Source organism: Megascapheus bottae, chromosome X (assembly GCF_031878675.1).
Source record: "Megascapheus bottae isolate mThoBot1 chromosome X, mThoBot2.hap1, whole genome shotgun sequence".
NCBI classification, from domain to species: Eukaryota; Metazoa; Chordata; class Mammalia; order Rodentia; family Geomyidae; genus Megascapheus; species Megascapheus bottae.
The window spans coordinates 97,004,418-97,026,759 of record NC_143547.1 but is presented as its reverse complement, the minus strand read 5'-3'; the positions used below and the strand labels follow the sequence as shown (position 1 = coordinate 97,026,759).

The 22,342-nt window shown below is 35.2% G+C and overlaps 1 pseudogene; it reads left to right on the top strand.

Annotated features, from left to right (window-relative positions):
• Positions 1-20,887: 20,887 nt before the first annotated feature.
• Positions 20,888-21,735, top strand: LOC150041630 (olfactory receptor 5p57-like; annotated as a pseudogene).
• The last annotated feature ends 607 nt before the right edge of the window (positions 21,736-22,342 follow it).

Sequence of the window (22,342 nt, the reverse complement as noted above, 5' to 3'; positions counted from 1 at the left end):
AGAAGTTGAGGAAAGTATTCTTACCTGAAAACACTCAAATCTCTTAAATGGAAGGAAAACAATGAAAGAGAAATGAGATTTGTTTCCTTTCTAAATTCTGTCCTCAAAAATAAAACAAAAAACGCCTTGAGAGCTGTGTTTCCTACATAAATTCACCTGCTAAAACTCCAGGGAGCTCATCAGTGGGCAGATGTTCCCACCTTTTATCGTTACCAGCAAACATTTAATCAAAATCATGGCTGCATCTGGTTCACATTAAAAGGTTTCTCTTTGTCATAGTCCTTTAAAAGAACAGTTCCCTATGCTTATAAATGCATCAATTCAACCTGCCTCGGGGGCTTTGTGGCTGTAACTTCCTTCTGGAAACTACACTGTCCCCAGAGAATGAATGTGAAGAGTTTTGTCAGACTGGCTTCCTTCTCATTGTTTATGTACAAGAATGGGAATGAAGCAAAGAAGGGCAATGGAGTTCTAAAGCTAAGTTTCACTCATTTTCATTCACCAGTGCTTACAGTGGACACACCAGGCCAGGGGACAGCATTAAATGAAGTCCTGGTGGAGATCTAAGCTCAAGTTATGGCATTATCTCACATTACTCTTTTGAATCAGAATCAGTATTTTGAAATTTGGAGTGTTTTCTCATTTATATAAAAAAGTGGGCAGGAAATGTTAAATTCCTAATAAGTGTTGAAAGAATGATGTAAGGGATATTGCACAGAATGGGAGATACCACAAATAAGCTCTATACTTAAATAAAGCATGTGGATCCAGAATAGTTTATTTACAACTGAAGTATAAAACAGAGAGAACCCAATTAAGGTAGACATCTTTCTAAGCAACACAAATGTCCAACAGTTACATTAAAGGATGCATGGCAACATTAATTACCAGTGAAAAGCAAATCAAAACCAAAAACATAGTATTTAATAACTAATAGAGTAAAAAAGCAAAAAGTCATACAATCACCAATGTTGACAAAGATGTAGAGAAAGCATAACTCCACGTAGACTGGTAGACAGAAAGAAAACCATTTGGTATTTCTTCACGTTAAAAACAGAGTAATCCCATGACATAGCAATTCCATTCCTAAGCATAAAACACATTATAAATGTGGATGGATAAATCCATCCAAAATCTTGTGAAAAAACAGAAGAATGTGATGGGTCAAATCTGCAATTCTAACTATTTACGACAAGGATTTGTTCAGGACTAGCTCCATAAAAAAATGCCATATAACGAGTGATTGTTGTGCTTAATGTACTATGTTATCTCTCATCTCTTTTGCTGTCCCTTGGTTATCTCATATTGTTACAGTATTTCACCTTGTTATCTGATACATTATATATAAGCATATGTGGTTATTTGAAATCGGATATGGAAGGGATGAAAACAAGATGAAGGGCACGGGTAGGGGGTGGGAAATGGGGACCAAGACATGAGAAAGGGTATCAATGTTTGTGAAGTAATGCACCTTCTATCTAGTGAATATAATGTAACCATTCTATTAATTGAAATAAAAATATATATAAAAAAGAAAAAAATGTTTTACAAAGACTGTATATCAATGACTGAACTTGTGATTCTGGCACATCTCCCATATCAGAAAGGAAACACAAATATGTGGATTGCAGTCCAGTTCAGCATAGGCATAAAATGAGAAACTGTCTCAAAAAATAGAAATCAAAAAGCCATGGTAATGTATCCAGCACCATGGCCTAGTGGGAGAATGCTCTCCTATCATGCACTAAGCCCTGAGTTTGATATTTTGGTGCCACATTCACAGGAAAAGCTGCAAGTGGTGCTGTGGATCAGGTGGTAGAGCAGTAGCCTTGAGCAAAAAGTGCCCAAGGTCCTGAGTTCAAGCCCCAGGACTGGCAAAAAATGGCTCAATGGTGGAGCATCTACCTAGCAAGAGTGAGAAGGCACAATAAAAATGTATTTAATCGCATGAATTAATTCTTCACGTCCTTTTGTGGCTAAGTAATATGATTCTTACAATTCACTCATTTTTCAATTCTTGTATATTTTATGGTTTCTACCCTTTGGACAAATATTCAAATAGGTGAATTTTATTGTATGATAATTATATGTTAATAAGGTGCTTGCAAAGTATCTGTGGGGAAGGCAGGAAGGAAAATATCACAGCAACTGAATAAAAAAAGAGTGTGGCAGAACACCTGGAATATATTACACACTCTTCCACTAGCAACAATTACATTACTCTTCTAGTTAATTTACTTAAGTTTAATTATCAAGGGAGGACAGGAAGATGGTGGAAAGTGAAGTTGGAACAAGTAAAGATCTTTCTGCATTCCACATCAAGAGAGTCACACCAAAGTAGAAGATTATAAACTCATTGTATAAGAAGACATGACTGAAATGAATACTAGTATATGGAAACAAGAGGTTTATCGTTATGATTGTTGTTTTTAATGTACTATATGAAGTTATTTATTTTCTCTTATTTTCCCCTTATCATTAATCTCATGTTACTGTGCCTGACTTTGGTACCTGGTATGTTGAATATACATTTATTTGTTCATTTGAAATAGGGAAGGGAACAAGGGAGAACAACATGATTAGGAGGGGGTACGGGAAGGAAACAGGGACAAAAGCATGAGAGGGGGTACCAATGTGTGAGACGTAATGCATCCTACTACCTGATAAGTATAAGTCTAACCCCTCTATACATTATCCAGACAATAAAATACAATTTTAAAAGGATGGAAAAGAAAAACAAAGAATATATAAGACAGTAGTGCTGGTGGCAACAGTGAGAGAGCTGTGCCCATAGTTTCACTGAGGAATGTAAACAGCCTGAACAGGAGAAAACAGGAACAGGAGACTACACCCAAGTCAACCACAATCAAATACAGAGACAATTCACCACCGAGCATATGACCCCACACACACACTTCCCAGAGTACTGCCTCTGGTAGGAAACTCCTTCCTTTCCAGAAGAACAACACCATTTTTGAAAGTGGAAAAGCAGCTGTCGAAAAGCACTTGCCCAGACACATTTGTCAGAGAACCACCACCATTTTTTCTTATTTTATTTTATTTTGGGGATAATGTATAGAGGGGTTACAGTTACATTCATCAAAAAGGGGGTATATTATTTCTCAAAGTCACCATTTTTGAAAAGGGAAAAGGGCTCGGATCCCCTTTGACTACTCCTCTCTGTTGGTCAAAAAAGATCCACCCAAGGGGAAGCAGTGTGCTAAGAGAAGGTAGGAATTCCGACTATATTTCACAGCCAGCCTAGCACCTTGGAATTACTGAAACTCTCTGTAAAATCTCACTGATGGGGTGGGGGACAAAAAAAAGCAGACAGGGCTTTAAAGACAGGTTGTGTTAAGGGTAGGACTTCAGGTACTAGCCAACTCTCCTTATTGAGGAATGTTACAGATTCCTGCTACAGCCACAACTAACCTCTCTGCCATCTACCAGTTTTAGTTCATAGACTGCCTTACCACCACCAGTCCTGGCTAATCTAGATAGGAAGAACTGTTGTAGAGACTCCAATTTTGTGAGGCAGAACACTTTAGTAGCTGTTCAACAAATGGATTACAGAAATAGTCTTTTCTCTGATTTTTAAACAAGATATAGACAGACCTGAAAATTTTAGCTATTTCCCAGTTGTGCTGAGAGTGGGACACAAGCCCACATCAAGAAGGAACTATGCCCTAAACCCATGCACTTAAGCAATGAAGCACACCACCTACCAACCCAAGAGACAACTCTTACCTGTGAAATAAGGAACTCCATTTCCAGTGTGCTCAGATCTTCATTACAAGGACAGATGCAGACCACAAAAACTAAAATAGGGATTCCATTAAGACAACAGAAGACACAAAGTTCCCCAAATTGGAAAACTATTTTTTTGTTTTGTTTTTTTTCCTTTTTGTTTTTATCTTTTTGTTGTTTTGTTTAGTCTGAGTTATATAGTCTATGGTGATTGCTAACACTGTGTCTTGGTTATGTATATACTTAATTCCAACCATATTTTTAATTGTAATATGTTTTTTGTTTTTTTATATATTTATTGTAATTAATAGAAGGGTTACATGATATTTGCCAGATAGATGGTGCATTAATTCCTATACATTGATACCCTTTCACATGTCTTGGTCCCCATTTCCCTCCCCCCCACCCCCACCCCTCATCTTGTTTTCCCCCGTTCCCTATCCAATTTCAAATAACCAACTACAAATATATTCGATATATCAGGTAACAAAGTGAAATACTGTAACAATATGAGATAACCAAGGGACAGCAAAGGAGATGAGAGACAACATAGTACATTAAGGACAACAATCATTCATTATATGGCTTTTGTTTCAATATCCTGGAGGTCCTTTCAATTAGCTTCATACTATATGGCCTTATGTATCAAGGTTTTGCTCTATTGCAAATCTCTGCTTAGGAGAGTCCAAGGTTTCTACTGATTATGACAAATGAGGGAAACCATTGAGCCTAAGTTCCTTTGAGTCTGGCTTACTTCACTTAATATGATCTTTTCTAAGTCTTTCCATTTCCTAACAAATGGGTCGATGTCATTTTTTCTGACAGCAGCACAGAATTACATTGTGTACAAATGCCACATCTTGTTTTATTTTATGTTTTGTTTTTAGTTTTTTCCTTCTTTTTTGTTTTTATTATTCTATTATTTTTCTTATTTATTTTTCTTTCTACACCATTCTATTTTTAATTTTGTATTCATTTTTCTCTATTTCTACTCCTTCTCTCTTTTTTATTTTATGTTCTCTTATTGCTTGTTGGTATTATGACTGTGTTTGTTCACATTTTGATACTGTCTAGTTGGCTCATCCTGTTGTTCTTTTGGATAGGTTTGGCTTAATCTTGACTATAATAACATATTTGTTCAATGGCAACAACTATACATAATATTTTCTGCATCATCATACTTCTCTCTATACAAAAGTCAAAGCATATTTAGATAGGTGAATGCCCATCTATGATTATAACTTATTGTTTAAAGTCTATGAAATTGAAGGGCTCTGTATTGGTTTTTATTTTATATTGTGTCCTGTTGTGGTCTTGAGTTTGCTTTTGTTTCCAAATGGGCAAAAAATACCATAGAAATGCAGGAAAAATGGAAAATCAAGGAAGCTCAAGTCCCACACAAAATAACTAGGCAATAGAACACACGATGATGGACCTAAATGATGCTTTAAAAACACTGCTGACTATTCACCATAGCAAAGATATGGAACCAACCCAGATGTCCCTCAGTTGATGAGTGGATCAACAAGTTGTGATATTTCTACACAATGGAATTCTATGCTGCTGTCAGAAAGAATGACATCACCCCATTTGTTAGGAATTGGAAAGACTTAGAAAAAGTCATATTAAGTGAAGTAAGCCAGACTCAAAGGAACTTAGGCTCAATGGTTTCCCTCATTCCTCATAATCAGTAGAAACCTTGGGCTCTACTAGCAGAGATCTGCAATAGAGCAAAATCTTGATACATAAGGCCATATAATGTGAAGCTAATTGAAAGGACCTCCAGGATATTGAACCAAAAGCCATATAATGAATGATTGTTGTCCTTAATGTACTATGTTGTCTCTCATCTCCTTTGCTGTCCCTTGGTTATCTCATATTGGTATAGTATCTCACTTTGTTATCTGATATATTGAATTTATTTGTATTTGGATATTTGAAATTTGATAGGGAAGGGGGGAAAACTAAGACGGGAGGGAGGTGTGGGGGGGGGAGGGAAATGGGTACCAAGACATGTGAAAGGGTATCAATGTATGCGAATTAATGCACCTTCTTTCTGGCAAATATCATGTAACCCTTTCACTAATTACAATAAAAAAATTCTTCCTTTTAAAAAAAACAAACAAAAAAAAAACACTGCTGATAGAAAGCCTACACAAGACTATTCATGATTATACTAGCCAAAAAAATTAGAGGAATTAAAGGAGGCCACAAAAGGAATGAATTTCAAGAGAAGGAAAGGGAGTTCAATAAAAAATAGATATTCTGCTAAAGATATGAAAGAATACACATAATCAAATCAAGGAAGTGAAGAAATCCATTTAAGACCTAAAACAAACTTTAATAAAGAGGTGGAAGCCATCAAAACTCATAAATTAGAAACCAGAGAAATATAACTGAAGAAATTCTTGACAGCTGATTTGATGATGCAGACATCAGAGTCTCTGAAATTAAAGACAGACTAAATATTATAGAGAAAGAACACCCAATTACTCAAATCCTATAAAAAAGTAAAGTGCTTCATGTACTTCAAGACTCTTTCAGAACATCTAATTTAACACTAGTAGGTATAAAGGAAAATGAAGCCAGCATAACTCAAATCCCTAAATCAAATAGAGACTCATCAAAAAAGGGGAATTTTGACTCATTCTTTTGATAAACATTGATGCAGAAATTCTCAATAAAATTCAGACCAACCAAATTCACCAACTAACCAAAAAAGGATTCATTCTAAGAATGCAAACCTAGTTCAATATAATCAAGTCAATTAATGTAATTCAGCAAATAAACAGAATAAAGGATCGGAATCACATGGTCATTTCAACAGATGAAGAAAAAGCATTTGACAAGATTCAACACCCTTTTATGATAAATGCTCTGAAGAAGCTAGGAGTCCACAGAATACTCTTCAATAAAATAAAGGCTGTATATTACACACACAAGCCAGTAATACACTTAATGGTAACAAATTAAAACCATCTCCTCTAAAATCAGTGAAATTCAGGGATGTCCACTCTTTCCATCCCTCGTCAATATTGTATTGCAATTTCTTCCAAGAGCTGTAAGGCAAGAGAAAAATATAAAGGGATTCAAACATGGAAAAGAGTAGTAACTCTACTAATTTTTTTCAGATAACATGCTGTTGTTTTTACTCTATAGAGTCCACTCCCAAGTTAACTTCTACAAAGTAACAGGTTATAAAATCAATCCATAAGGCCAGGCTACTGTGGCTCAGACCTACAATCCTAGTTACTCAGGAAGCTGAAATCTGAGGATCGCAGTTCAAAGCCAGCCTGGGCATGAAAGACTGTGAGACTCTTATCTCCAATTAGCCACCAGAAAACCGGAAGTGGTGCTGTGGCTCAAGTGATAGAGTACTAGCCTTGAACTGAATAGATCAGAGACAATACTCAAGCCCAGAGTTTAAGCCCCACAACCAAAAACAACAACAAAAATTAATCCATAAAAACCAGTAACTTTTCTGTATGCAAACAATGGGAAGAACAAGACTGAAATCAGGAAAGCAACTCCATTTGTAATACCTCAAAAAAAAAAAAAGAAAGAAAACCCACCTAGGAATTAACTTAAACAATGATGTAAAGAATCTCTATGATAAAAATTTTAAAACTCTGAAAAAGGAAATTAAAGCTTATTTAAGGTCATGGAAAAACCTTACATGTTCCTGGACTAGAAAGATTACCACCACAGAAGTGACAGCACTGGCAAAAGCTATCTACAAGTTTAATGCAATATCCATCAAAATCCCAACAACAATCGTCTATGATATAGAAGAAGCAATCCGAAAATTCATTTGGAAAACTCGACGACCCCAAATAGCAAAAGGAGTCATTAGCAGGAAAAATAGTCCCAGAGGAATATCAATACCAAACTTCAAATTCTATAACAAAGCAGTAGCAAACAAAAAAAAAACGTGGTAAAGGCACATGAACAGGCTTAAACACCAGTAGAATAGAACTGAAGACTCAGAAATGAGACCACTCACCTACACCCAGCTAATGTTTGATAAGGGATCCAAAAACAGAAGATGGAAGAAAGCTTCTTCAACAAATGATGTTCTCAGCATTGGCTATACATGTGCTGAAAACAAGTCTTTTTATATTACCCTGCACTAGAATCAATTCCAAATGGATGAAAGGCTTCAATATAAGACAAGGGACCTTGAAAATTTTTACAGGAAGGGACAGGGGAAACACTAGGAATCCATGACATATGTGGAAATTTTCTAAGATGCATAACCACAGCAAATCAAAGAAAGATGATATAAATACTATAATATCTAAATGAAGAGTTTCTTCATGCAAAGGACATAGCTAGCAACTACAAAGCCCACAGAACTGGATATCTTATCTAGATATGCATCATACAACAGCCCCATATCTAATGAATTACATGAAATGGAAGCTGGGGGTTTTATATTTTAGTTTTTGTGGTTTTGTTACCCCATTTTTCCCTTTTCTTTTTTTTTGATTTCTGTACCTTTTTTGTATGCAAGTTTATCTGGTTTGGGGAGGGTAAGGGTAAGGGGAAGCACAGAAATGCTGGGACAGTGAGTGAACTAATTCTTCAATGATACTAGACACTGTGCTGAAAATATACTATACAATTTTAGGGAGAGCAGGATTGGGAGTGAAATAACTGGGTTAAAGCATAGGAAAAGGTGACAATGTTCAAAAAGAAATATACTCATTACCTGACATATAACTGTAACATCTCTATACATCATCTTTATAATAAAGTTTTTCAAAATAAAAGTGAACAATAACAAATCACTAAATTATTTGGAAAAATTGAATATGACATAGTGATTCTCAACAAAAATTAGTTCTCCCTACATTGAGCCAATACCTCTTGTACTAATCACTCCAAAAGATATTTCCAATGTAGATTTGTTCATGTTTTTATTTTAAGTATAATGATTTCCTAGAATTTGCTTCAAATAATAGCTACCAGTTACATATTACCAGCTGCCAATGTACCATTTTTTCCAACGAGTTCATTTATTTTCATTATCCAGTGTAGTCAACATACTAATGGCTGAAAGTCACTGATGATGTTTCAGTTAGTAGGTAGTCTATTTTGTCTAGTAACTGAAAGATCTTTGCTGAACCCATTAATTATCCTTAAGAAAATCTTTCATTGCAAAATACTGTATTACATAGTGAATAATCCTGACATACATTGCATCTGTGATGGAAGTTAGCAAAAAACAGAAATGGAAAGATTTTAAATAATAGGGAACAGGAGTAAGGGGAAAGTTAATGTAAGCAAGGAGTCTATCTGATTAAAGTCTCTCTGTGCATGAGAACAGCATGATGAACCCCTGCTGGACAATTACACATAGTTATAAACTGAAAGACAGGAATGTAAAAGAAGTGCTATCTTGGATGTGGCTAAGAGTGGCAGTTGGGGGAGCTAATACAAAGGACGAAATAGGAAGAATATGCTCAAGATACTTTATGTGCCTTTGTCAAAATGGAACAATAAAGCTTGTTGAGGTTAATTTGGTAAGAGGGAGAGAAAATGAAAAAAAGTGTGACAGTGATAGGATAAATTTGATCAAGGATGATTGTTTGTATAAATGAACATGCCAAAAAGAAACTCATTTGACCAGCTGACTTATACTAATAAAAATGTGATAAAAATGCAAATTTTTTAGAGGAATAAGAAAACTACCACCTGATAATAAAACAATACAAATATAATTGGTTTAATACAACACACTTTTATAGACACACACCCGAACAGATATTAGAAGCAACTGTGTATTGATATCCAAGCCTATCTTGACATGTTCTTTAACATTTTGCATTTTATAGAACTAAAAGTAAAAGAACAAAGAGAAAAAATCTATCACTGAATAGTTTAATATACATATATGTTTTATTATGTTTATATACTTACATAAGTAAATTCTCTATTCATATATACATAGATAAAGTATATCTGTGTATATATGTGTGTGTGTGTGTGTGTGTGTGTGTGTGTGTGTATTCCACTAAGATGTTCAGTTACTATGCACTAACAAAATGTTTGTAATAAAAGAAAAGTCAAACGTACAAATGTACTTCAGTGACTACTTTGCCAGCATTAGACATGGAAGCTGTTTCAGTCACACAAAATTGTGCTACTATGAAATTTTCTGCTTTCAGGGTTTTGGGTTTCTTTTCAGATTTACTCAAAAAACCAAGAAAAAACAAAAAAACAAAATGTTAAAGAATTCATTAAGATGTACTTGGAATTCAATACACAGTTGCATTTAATGTAAAAAATACAAATGAAACTACCACAAATTTCCTGAAGGAACAAATCATGCTTTTCACTCTAGGGATTGAATAGAAGCGTGATTCTGTCACAACTATATATCATACATACAGATGTGTGATATATTTTTTCAATCCTATGAAGCCTGACAAATTTCACTCTATAAACTGGGAACACATTCGCTGAATTTAAAGATAACCATATGTACACTCATAATCAAGCTTAAAATATTCCAGAATTCTATAAAATCTACGTTATTATACCTTGCAAATTTATTCAGAAATTCAGCATAGGAATTGACTATAAACATCTCTGAATTCATATATAATTACAAAGCTATGCTTTAGCTCTGAAATTTTAACTGTTTTAAGCTAAGAAACAGAAACATTAACAAAAAGCAGAGCGTATGGTAAAGGCTGTTTCAAGGGAAGCTGGCCACTACAGCAAGCCTCTGCACAGAGAATGACCATGTCAAATGTGTTGTCTTTTTGCCAAGGTATAAGTTTATGACAGGCCAGTGTGAAGATTTTAATCCTCAGTCTGAATGTCATAACACTGCTTCTGAGGATACACTGACCTAAAGGTCACAGAGATTGTCCCTGTGAGAAAAATCTCTTCTAACAGTCAATGTGCTCAGTTAAAATTATTTCTGTCACCTCCTCCTGTCTTACATGTAGGTTCCCTGAATCACACTCATCAGATTACCCTTCTCTTAAACTGTGTCTACTTTGAAGTGCCATTTGCCCATCTTCATCATGGGCCATGCCAATGTTACTGTCATAGTGATATAGTCATACAGAATTCCCAGAGTCATTTCAATTAAAATGGTTAAAAATAATACTGGGCTGGGAGTTTGACCTAGTGATAGAATGCTTGCCTAGCATGTTTGCCTAGAATGCATGCAGAGCATGTTTGTGCTTGGTACCACATACATAGAAAAAAAAGCCAGAAATGGTGCTGTGGCTCAAGTGGTAGAGCTTTAGCCTTGAGAAAGCCCAAGGAACAGTGCCCCAACCCTGAGTATAAGGCCCAGGGCTGACAAAAAATGGAAGAAATACTGTCTTATCCATTTTTTATCTTTAGCTAAATTTCATATAAAATGTTGTCTTAATTACATTTTTTATTTCTTCTTACAGCTGATACTAAATTCTATATTGCATCTATTTTCTTTGATTTATTCTTTTTTACATAAAATCAAGTCAGAATTTTATGTTGTTATTTAGGATAAATAAAGGAGGTGTTATTACACAATAAGCCTATTGTGCACTTACTTGTTCCTCAAATGACACTATTGAAATGTACTATTCCAAGACTCCTTAGTAATTGTTGTTGCAGCTTGTTTTTTGCGATCTCCTTCCTAGTAGTGAACTAATTATGGAACGAGTCCATAGTCGAACAATACTATTAACACTGTCATGGGCCCAATGGTGAGACTCCTCTTTCATTATTTTCCAAACCACAGACCTATGTTTTCACTTCCTCCATCCAAAAAGACTTCATGAGAAGCAGAAAAACTACTTGGCTATCAAGCAAGCTCTTTAAGCTATGTATTTTCTCATCTCCAAAGCACCAATTTTCCTGGTTGGAGCTACTTTTATCTTGAGTTCTTCAAACCATACAGTCTCAAAAGTTCTCCGCAAGCATTGTTCCAATCTCTTCTTAGGCTTAGAATATGGGATACAAACAAGTTCTGCACACTAAATGCTGAACTACCAGATGAATTTATATTCTTCAAGCCAAAGGTAGATGCCTTTATTTTGACATCTTAAGACATTCCCATAAAGTAAAAATTAGGTGATGTCACAACTTTACTTTTTGTTGTTGATGTTTTTTAAAATTGTATTTCCACACAACTATGACTTTACTTTTTTTTTTCAGCTTCAATGAATCTGGAAACATTGGAATATTTCTTACAAGGTAGCACTTTTTTTTGGAAACAGATTATCTACAATACTATCTTTTTTTTATTGTAATTAGTAAAAGGGTTACATGATATTTGCCAGATAGAAGGTGCATTAATTCACATACATTGATACCCTTTCACATGTCTTGGTACCCGTTTCCCTCCCCCACCCCCCACCCGTCTTGGTTTTCCTCCCTTCCCTATCAAATTTCAAATATCCAAATACAAATAAATTCAATATATCAGATAACAAAGTGAAATACTATACCAATATGAGATAACCAAGGGACAGCAAAGGATATGAGAGACAACATAGTACATTAAGGACAACAATCATTCATTATATGGCTTTTGTTTCAGTATCCTGGAGGTCCTTTCAATTAGCTTCACATTATATGTCCTTATGTATCAAGATTTTGCTCTATTGCAAATCTCTGCTAGCAGAGCCCAAGGTTTCTACTGATTATGACGAATGAGGGAAACCATTGAGCCTAAGTTCCTTTGAGTCTGGCTTACTTAGAAAAAATCATATTAAGTGAAGTAAGCCAGACTCTATAATACTATCTTAACAGTGCTTTCCCACTCCAAGTCACTAGCTGGCTGGCTCATTTCCGTACCAAGCTACTTGACCTCTAGACCTATTAGAGGGGATGACTTTGACTCTAGCACTTGGAAACCAAAATTTATTTATGGCTGACTCTAATGCACTTGGAATTTTTAATTGTTTGCTTGCTTTCTGAAGGAACGGTTGGAATGCTTAAGAGTAGACAACATATCCTACCAAAGGATCCATTCATACACCAGGAACAAAGATTTGGTAAGTACAGTACATACAGGTATTAGTAGTTTGCTATATCTATTGCACCATAATATATGCTTAATGGATGACATTTTTCCTTTAATATTATTTGGATCAAAAAACAATGACTACAATACCAGACTTCAAACTCTACTATAGAGCCCTAATAACAAAAAAAGCATGGTATTGGCACAAAAATAGACCAGAAGATCAGTGGAACAGAATAGAAGATCCAGAAATACAACCACATACCTATGGTCAACTCGTATTTGACAAAAAAGCCAAAGATATACAGTAGAACAAACACACCCTATTCAATTATTGGTGCTGGCAAAACTGGCCAGACACATGCAGAAAAAATAAAAAAATGACTCTATCCTTTCAACATGCACAAGCATTAACTCAAAGTGGATCAAAGACATCAATGTCAGACCGGAAACTGTGAAACTGCTACATGACAGAGTTGGAGAGACAGTGGAACTCATAGGCAGAGGGAAAAGATTCCTGAACAGAATTCCAGGGTTACAACGGATTGGAGAGAGACTCGATAAATGGGACTAACTAAAAATAAAAAGTTTCTCCACAGATAAAACCATAGCCACAAAAGTACAGAGACGACCAACCAACTGGAAAAAGATATTTAACAATAATACATCAGACAAATGCTTAATATCCAGTATCTACAGGGAACTCAAGAAACTAATCCCCCCCCCCCGAAACCCAACAAACCATTCACTAAATGGGCAAGGGAAGTAGAGAAAGTAGAGAGACTGACTTATCAAAAGAAGAGATCAAAATGGCAGAAAAGCATATGAGAAAATGTTCATCATCCATGGTCATAAAGAAAATGTAACCCTAAGATACTACCTTACCTCAACAAGAATGACCAAGATTTTGAAAACAGACAATGACAGATGCTGGTGGGGTTGTGGAGAAAAAAGAAACCTACTGCACTGCTGGTGGGATTGTAAGCTAGTTCAGCCACTCTGGAAAGCAGTGTGGAGGTTTCTTAAAGAACTGAAAATTGACCTTCTGTACGATCCTACCATAACACTCCTTGGCATCTATCCTAAACACCATAACACAAGATATGATAAGGACACCTGCTCAGCTCTGTTTATCTCTGCACTATTCTCAATAGCCAGGCGATGGAAACAATCCAGATGCCCTACTTCAGATGAATGGATACAGAAAATTATATATATATACATACATATATATGTATGTATATATATATATACATACAATGGAATTCTACATAGCCAACAGACAAGATAAAATAATGGCATTTGCAGGGAAATGGATGAATCTAGAGAGAATCATGTTGAGTGAGACAATTCAAGACCAAAGGAACAAAAGGCGCATGGTGTCCTTAATATGTGGCTATTAGATCCAAACAGTACAAGAGCAATGACTCAATATTTGCATACCCAATGCTATGGACATGGTACAGGAAATATAAACACAACTACATAGACATAAAACTTATGACTCTATAGACATAATTTTTATTACATAGATTAGTATGTATATATGACATATAGACCCTCAGCCTAATTTTGATTATGTTCTAAAATCTAAGTGCCAATGATTGTATATACAGATTCCCTTCCTGAATACTTGTTTGTTAAAAACATCATTTGAAATATGATATAAAAGTCAATGTTAATAAATTCTTCAATAAAAACAATGAGTAAATGTGCAAGTTAATTCCTAAAATCAATTCTATTGGACCAGTAAAATTAGAGATCTTTTATGACTTTAGATATAGAATTTTTTCACATTTGTCTTAACATCAGCTAGTTGTACAAATGAGTTTAATTGTGACATGTGCACATATTCATGCAATACACTGTAATCCGACTGAACCCCCTCCATCCCTCACTCTCATCTCCATACCCCCTTCCTCAATAAGTTTCATTGTTCCGTGAAAATTACTTCACAAATCCTTACCCATTTTTGTTATTGGAAAAATTGTACTTTTATGTTGTCTTTTAAATGATCTTTATATAGTAATCAACTCTTCAACAACACAAAAACTGCATCTTAATAAAGATAATCAATAGGTTATTTACCATTTGAATTCATCTGTAACATTTAAAGAAGTTGATTGTTTTTAAGTGTGAAGTCTTCAAGATTTGAAGCACATTTATTTCACAAAGAGAATATCAGTATTAAAGAAACACCAATACAATTTTTGCCTTTCTGTTTTGCTGATCTTGTGAGGTCCAGTACTGCTAGTGAAAATAATCTATACTGCAGGCTGTTGGGATTAAGCTGATTACTTTCAATGTGGAAAAAAAAAACTAATATGGTGAATTTCTAATCTTCCTCAGTTCACACTTCCTTGCAGAGATTGTCAATAAACAGAACAAATGAAACAATATTTATTTCTAATCATTTAATTTCTGTAATAGTGTACACAAACTCAGTAGAGGAAACATTTGACCAAGAGTACCAAGATCTGTCTCTGGGTCTTGCAGTACTCCTAAAATAAATTTGCCTGAATAAAAGGAATCCTCTGTTTATTCCTCCACAGTCAGAGAACAAATTATTTCTGAAAGTAGCCACAAAGGCACAAATTAGATAACTATATGAGCTCTCTTTAATCATCTTTGGATAACTAGGAAAATGTCCTTTCACCTTCAGAAATATGTGGTTACCATTTGTTTGGTCTACCAGTGCACTAATACATTTGGACAAAAAAACAACATATCAAAAAATTAATCAATGACTATACTTAGTCTACTAAGTATAATAGATTTGTTATGATAACTACTTAAGCAAATATAACTGTTAAAAGATTAACTCAACTGATGGAATAAATGGGATTTTTTATATTATTTTTATGGATACTCAATGAATGGGCAAACGCATAGTATTTTGACAACTTCCTGGCAAATTTCACTACAAGCATCAGCAAGGTAATTCTTGGATTTTCTATACACTAGATTATAAGCTTCAGAAAAAAACAGGTATTAATCATTATGATACTTTTTTTCTGTCTCCCTCTCATCTAAATTCTGAATGAATGAGTCAGTTAATCCAACAATTAATAATCACCAAGTTGATGCTTGTTTTAGAGCTGCTACAATGGGAAATCTTTGGCATATCTGGAGTAATCCTTAGATTTTTATTGCTTTGTTATATAGAAGAGACTAAAACACCAACAAAAACAAAGCAATGCATTTATCTCATCGTAGAATCAATAAGTAGGAAAAATGAATTGCAAAGCATAATCAGAAATCATAACATTCATAATATATTTAGAAAATTAAATGCACAGTGAGTTCGAAAAAATTATATAGCATTTAAATATAAAGTGAAATGAAATTTCTATAATGTATTTATATTTTCTCTAAAGTTTTGTTCATTCAGACTTACTGACAAGAAATTTCAACTTTTATCACCAAAGATACTACCATATTTAATGGCTTCAATGGCACAATGACATATGTAAAGCTAATAGGTGGAAAATGATTTTGCCAATGTCACTGGAATGTGTTTTTGCCATGTTCTGAATATGACTTAATGGCTATGCTAAGACAAGTGATATACGTGTTTCACTTAAACGAGCCTTCACTCAACTTAAAATAATTAAACGTGTAGTCAAGGAAGCCTGTTTCCATATGCCTATATTAAATGGAGCCTCGGTTGACAACCATTAAGTTCCCTTGCATTTGCAACTATACATTTTTGCTCTTTTAAGTTATAGAAACAGAAAATTGTGTCCCACTTAGATCCACAAGAAAATAGATAAAGAAGATGAAACTAGTTTGTGTTAACAAGTCTTAGACCACACAATTGTCAATCAACTATGTATTCTATTTAAAGGAACAAAATGAGACAATGAAGCCCTGAAAAAGATAGTAAATCTCATTATGGAAGAAAAACATCTAATGTATTATTTCTGACTTGGATTGGGAATGAGATTGGTTTGAATTACAGTAGGGTATGGCCTTAATTCATCTACACCTAAATAATATATTTTCTCAGTCAAAGAAAAAAATTGCTTGTAGGAAAGTGCTTTTGTACAGACAATAATATACTGTCTGTGGGCTTGTCAGCTCAAAATAGCTGAATTCAGCTCAAACTGCATAAACAATTGTATGAAAATTAAGTATGATATAACTGTAAATCAATATATTCATTTTTCACTATAAAGAAATGGTAGAAAGGAAAACAAGTGTTTTTATGCTGAGACTGAGGTATAGCTGTAATCAGCTTCTCTTTAGACTTATTACAGTTTCATGGAAGAAGAAAGAACTATACTTGAATAGATTAAAAAGAGAGTATCATCATAATTACAGATATGCCCTGGCATAGTTACAGAGAAAAAAAGGGGACAAATTACCACAAAAAAGAAGGGGAAATGGTACAGTAAGTTATGAAGTATGGATCCACTCAAATTGCATGGCTCTAAAGAAGCCATTATAGTGCAGCTCTGGGAAAACAATGAAATAAAATTGTAGCATGTATAAAACTTTGAGTCCAATCTTTAAAAGCCCTCAAAAGCAGTGAAGTTTCACAGAAGGTAATACTGGATGATATTAATTTAATATTCATGTACATAAAACCCATGATCAGATTTCATACCTTGTCCCAATCCCTGAAAACAAGCATTTATTCTTAATTTAGTCTTACATTTAAAAAGATAAGCAATATAGTGTAAGCAAAGTTTGACAACTTCTCTAGATATATAAAAAATTCAAGAGTTCTGACTTCATTGATCTTAAACTCATTAGCAAAGATGCAGTGTAATTTGCCTCAGTTCATATTCAAACTAAGAATCAGGCAGAATTAAGAAAGAACAATATACTGAAAACAGCATTACATTGTAAATCAGAAAGCTTGGGCTCTAGTTCTGACATACCACCCCACATTACTGAATGTTCAATAAGTCATTTTCTCTTGATCTCAATTTAAGCATCTTGAATTGAAAGGAGTTGAGATAAATTGGAAACAAAACTTACATTTCAAGAAAACGCACTGTTGTTTATTCCTCATCCAGCCATAGCAAATATCCCATGTTGTTCACTTTGCCTATTTGCCAAACCCAAATAAAACCTCACAGTCCTCAACTCAGCAATCTAGGTAAGCACTACAGATCTCAATAGTAAACATATTAACATAAAGATCATTTCTCTTCCTTTGTAATGATTTCTACACTTTCTTCTAGCTACACGAACTTAGCTTTTTAGCCAGGTGTGGTGGCTCATGCCTACAATCCTAGCTACTCAAGAAGCTGAGATCTGAGGATCAAGGTTCCAAGCCAGCCCAGGCACTAAAATACCTGAGACTCTTATCTCCAATTAACTTCTAAACAATGGGAAGTGGGGCTTGGCTCAAGGGTAGGGCATTAGCTCTGAGATGAAGAGCTCAGGGACAACCACCAGGCCCCATGACCCACCAAAAAAAAAGAAGAAGAACTTAGGTTTTTTTGTCTTTCTGGCTTAAAAAATGGCTTCCCTAGCTGTTTAAACAAACTTTGTCAGGAATAGTCCAAGTTGCTCTGGCAGGCTGAGCCAAGAGGATTGCTTAAACTTAATATTTCAGGGTAAGCCTGGGCAACATAGAAAACATTCATCATTTTCTGTTTGTTCTCCAGGAGCACTAAGTCTGAATTTAGGGCCCCACACCAGCCAAGTATTTTTCCACATTTACCATTTTGCCATACTTTCAATTCTCCTGTTTTTAGAAGTCTCTCTGCTTCCTCTTGTGACACAAACTGAACATTGATTTTAGGTTTCTAATAGCAGCTGGAATCACAAGTGCACAGGTCTAACATCTCTCTGAATAAAAGGAGTTTCATGGACTTTTCTAACAATCCTCCCAATCTCAGTGTCCCAATTAAACTAGGGTGACAGACATAAACCAGCTATGAGCTGAGAAGGAGTCGCATAATTATTTTTCTGTTCAGGATGGTCTTGAAATATGATCCTTCCATTCTTACTCTCCCAGGTAGCTAGTATTATACCACCATCTGCCAGTAACACTAACCTTTACTTAAATAATTTTTTGAAATAATAAATTTGCTGAGAACAGACTTTCCCCTGTAATTTCATTGATTCATTCCAGAGTTACTTCAGAAGTTTTAAAGCAATTGAGAAGCAGAGAATTATTTTGGAGTACAATGAGCATGGTTTCAAGTTAATTATTGTGCTAGAAATATCACAAAGGATTACAGAACACGTGAATGAATGTTTGTGGTTGGTGCACCTGGTCTTAATCTACACCCACTGTTCAACTGAAGGCAGGTAGCAATTGAACAATAAATGAATGATATCTTGAGCAGGATCAATATGAGAGAGTTGAGATTTAGTTAAGCTATAAAGTTTAAGTAGTAACATGAAAGCAACATATCCAAGAGATAGTCAAAAACAATGTAAGCTGTAATCAGATAGATCTACAGATTTTAAGAACTGTTTTTGAACTTCTGTAAGTCCATGTTGTTATATGTAAAAGCAGAACACAATTACTATCCCATAGTAGTTATGGAAGTCTTATGGATCTCCAGTGAGATTCACTTACTTACTTATGTCAGTGAAAATGTCCATCCCATCCCATTATATATAAAAAGTGTTCAGGAATTGCCAGTGTCCTTTCTTTCTGAAGGGAAAAGGGAGTCTCCTTCCTAAAAAGAAAAATCTAAAAACTATGAATAAAGACTATTGCAGTTTTATTTCCTAGGTGAGTTTTTAAATTTAGAATTAATTTTTGAAAACTAATTTTTGATGGAAAAATATCACTCTAAGGTTAACTGCTACCTATAGAGCCTTTCTGCATAGTTCTCTCAAGGTAGAGATTAAAAATGGAATTAGAGGACATTTTGCAGCTCAGCACTGAGAAAATTTGATTGAATTTTGGGATTTCTGATTAGGCTGGTAACATAAAAATGTTATTTGGTGGAATATAAAATCACTGGCAGTAATTTCACGTGGAGTTGAATTTAAAAACGCAAATAATGGTGCATCTTATCTGACTGAACTGCAGAAGAGGTTTGAAAATGTAGTTTGCATATCTTCCAGATCAAATGGTCAGAGGAGGATCGGCACAGAGTAGCTGTCACTAGAAAAATGAACTTGTCACAAGATAGAGTGCAACGCTGGCCTCCAGGACTACTGGGAACTTTCAGAAAACACCAAGCTGGCTAACTTAGAGGTTACTGTACAAATGTAGAAACATAAGTAAAAAATATAAAGTATTACAAAATCATGAAATACCTCTTCTTGCACAGGAACGAAAAGGTCTTGCCTGTTCTAAGACCTTTGAACCCTCCTGAACATGCATTTCCCAGTACACAAAATGGTCTATATTGAATATGAAGCTTATCATGATGCCTATTTTCCACTCCTGCTATCATCTCAATGTTTTCTGCTTGTTTTTGCACAGTCAGATATTTCAACCTAATTTAAAAAATTGAGCATATTTTCTAGAAAGCTAATAGAATTTTAATCTTTTTGAAAATAAGTAGTTTTCCCTGGGGAAGTTATTTCTAATTCTGCATAAAGAACAGAGACTTGTCATTTAAAGAATTTGTATGCATAAATGCAATTTTTACAGGGACAAAATCATGAGAAGGGTTATCAATGTTTGAGAAATAATGTGCCTACTACCTGATAAATGTATCTGCAACCCTCTATATATTATCCAGATAATAAAAAATAAATGCAAATTTTAGTAAGGGTTATTTTTATCTTTAATGCAATTTCGAAGATACAACTAAAGTTGTGTAAAGATTCACTGAGGTTTACATGCTCAACTTACAAAAAGCTGCAAATAGAACATGGTAAGTGACACCCCAGGAGTATTGCTCTTTCAGTCAACATTTTTTTAAATTCTATGTATCTGATGGAAAATATTTTGCTGATATCATTATATTCCTTTCACATTGTTGCAAAGAGAAATGACTCCATGTAGAGAAATGTTTCTGAGCTTTAAGACAGAGATAGAGTATCTTTTCCTAAGACCCAACTGGTCCCATCTCATCAGTACCAAAAACTGGGCTTTAAGCTTGACCTCAAGGTCCAGTCTCACAGAGGACTACCTTGAAAGAACCAGTGAATTGATCAAAAGCATAATATATGTTTTCATTATCTTTTTCACTTCCCTTTGGCTTAAAAAATAAAAGAGCTGGTGCTGTTCTATTGATTATGTTTTAGGGAGTTTATGTTGTCACCTTACTGGGCAACATCAGCATAATCATGGTAATCAGAAGCAGCCCTCAGCATCACACCCCAATGTACCTGTTCCTCTGTTACCTGGCTTTTGTAGACATCAGGTACTCTTCCTCAGTCACTCCGGTCATGTTCATGGGATTCCTTAGTCAAGGGACTTCCATCCCTGTGGCTGGCTGTGTAGTCCAGCTCAGCTCAGTGGTGACATTTGGCACAACTGAGTCATTCTTGCTGGCCTCCATGGCTTATGATTGCTACATAGCCATCTGCTCACCTCTGCTCTACTACAGCCTCTTGTCCTCCACAGTTTGCTATCTCCTAGTGAGTGCTTCCTTTATGGGGGGAGGTATGAATGGTTTGATATTTAGTGGTTGTTTTTTGAGTCTGACCTTCTGTGGACCAAATAAAGCCAACCATTTTTTCTGTGATCATTTTCCTCTTTTGAAGCTTTCTTGTGCTCATGTTTTGCCTCTGAAATCATTCCAGCCATTTCTTCAGGCTCCATCATCGCAGTCACTGTGTTCATCATTGCCCTGTCTTATGTCTACATCCTCATATCCATCCTGAAGATGCACTCCACCGAAGGCTGCCACTAGGCCTTCTCCACCTGCACCTCCCACCTCACCACTCTATCTCTGTTTTTCGGGACCATTACATTCATTTATGTGCTGCCCAAGTCCAGCTACTCCACTGACCAGAACAGGGTCATATCTGTGATCTATACAGTGGTGATACCCATGTTGAATCCCCTCATGTACAGCCTCAGGAACATGGAGGTTAAAGATGCCATGAAGAAGTTATTTGCTAGAACTCATTGGTACTTCTGAAATGCCTGACTTTGATAATAAACTGAATGTATTAAGTATTTGAGTTATGTTAAATGTTGACTTCAGTTTTTCACCATGGGTCTTCTGTGAACTATTTTGATTTGTATTCCCAAACAGCACTAACTCTTCCTTTATTGCTCAAGATATTAAATATGGGTAAGCCCCCCTAAAAAATGAAGCAGTATACCAGTTTCTTGCCCTCCTTGGGGGATGATGTCCACACACTGTGAATGGGTCTTGGACCACTGGAAACTAGGAGCTAAGGCTGAATATATGAGGCTGAATATACAATGAGGCAGTGTAAGCAACAGGCCCCATGATCAGAGACAAAGAAGACGAAGAACAGACAAAGGTAGCCATACAAGAGACAAGGACCTCATATCAAAAATACACCTACAGCTAAAATAATTGAATCTCTCAAAAACAAATCCTTAAAGAAATAAACATCCCATTAAAAGGTGGGCTAAAGACTTAAAGAGAAACTTCTCTGAAGAGGAAATAAGAATGGCCTACAGACATATAAGGAAATGCTCGACATCTCTAGCCATACAAGAAATGCAAATCAAAACAAGCTTGACATTCCACTTCACTGCAGTTAGAATGGCCT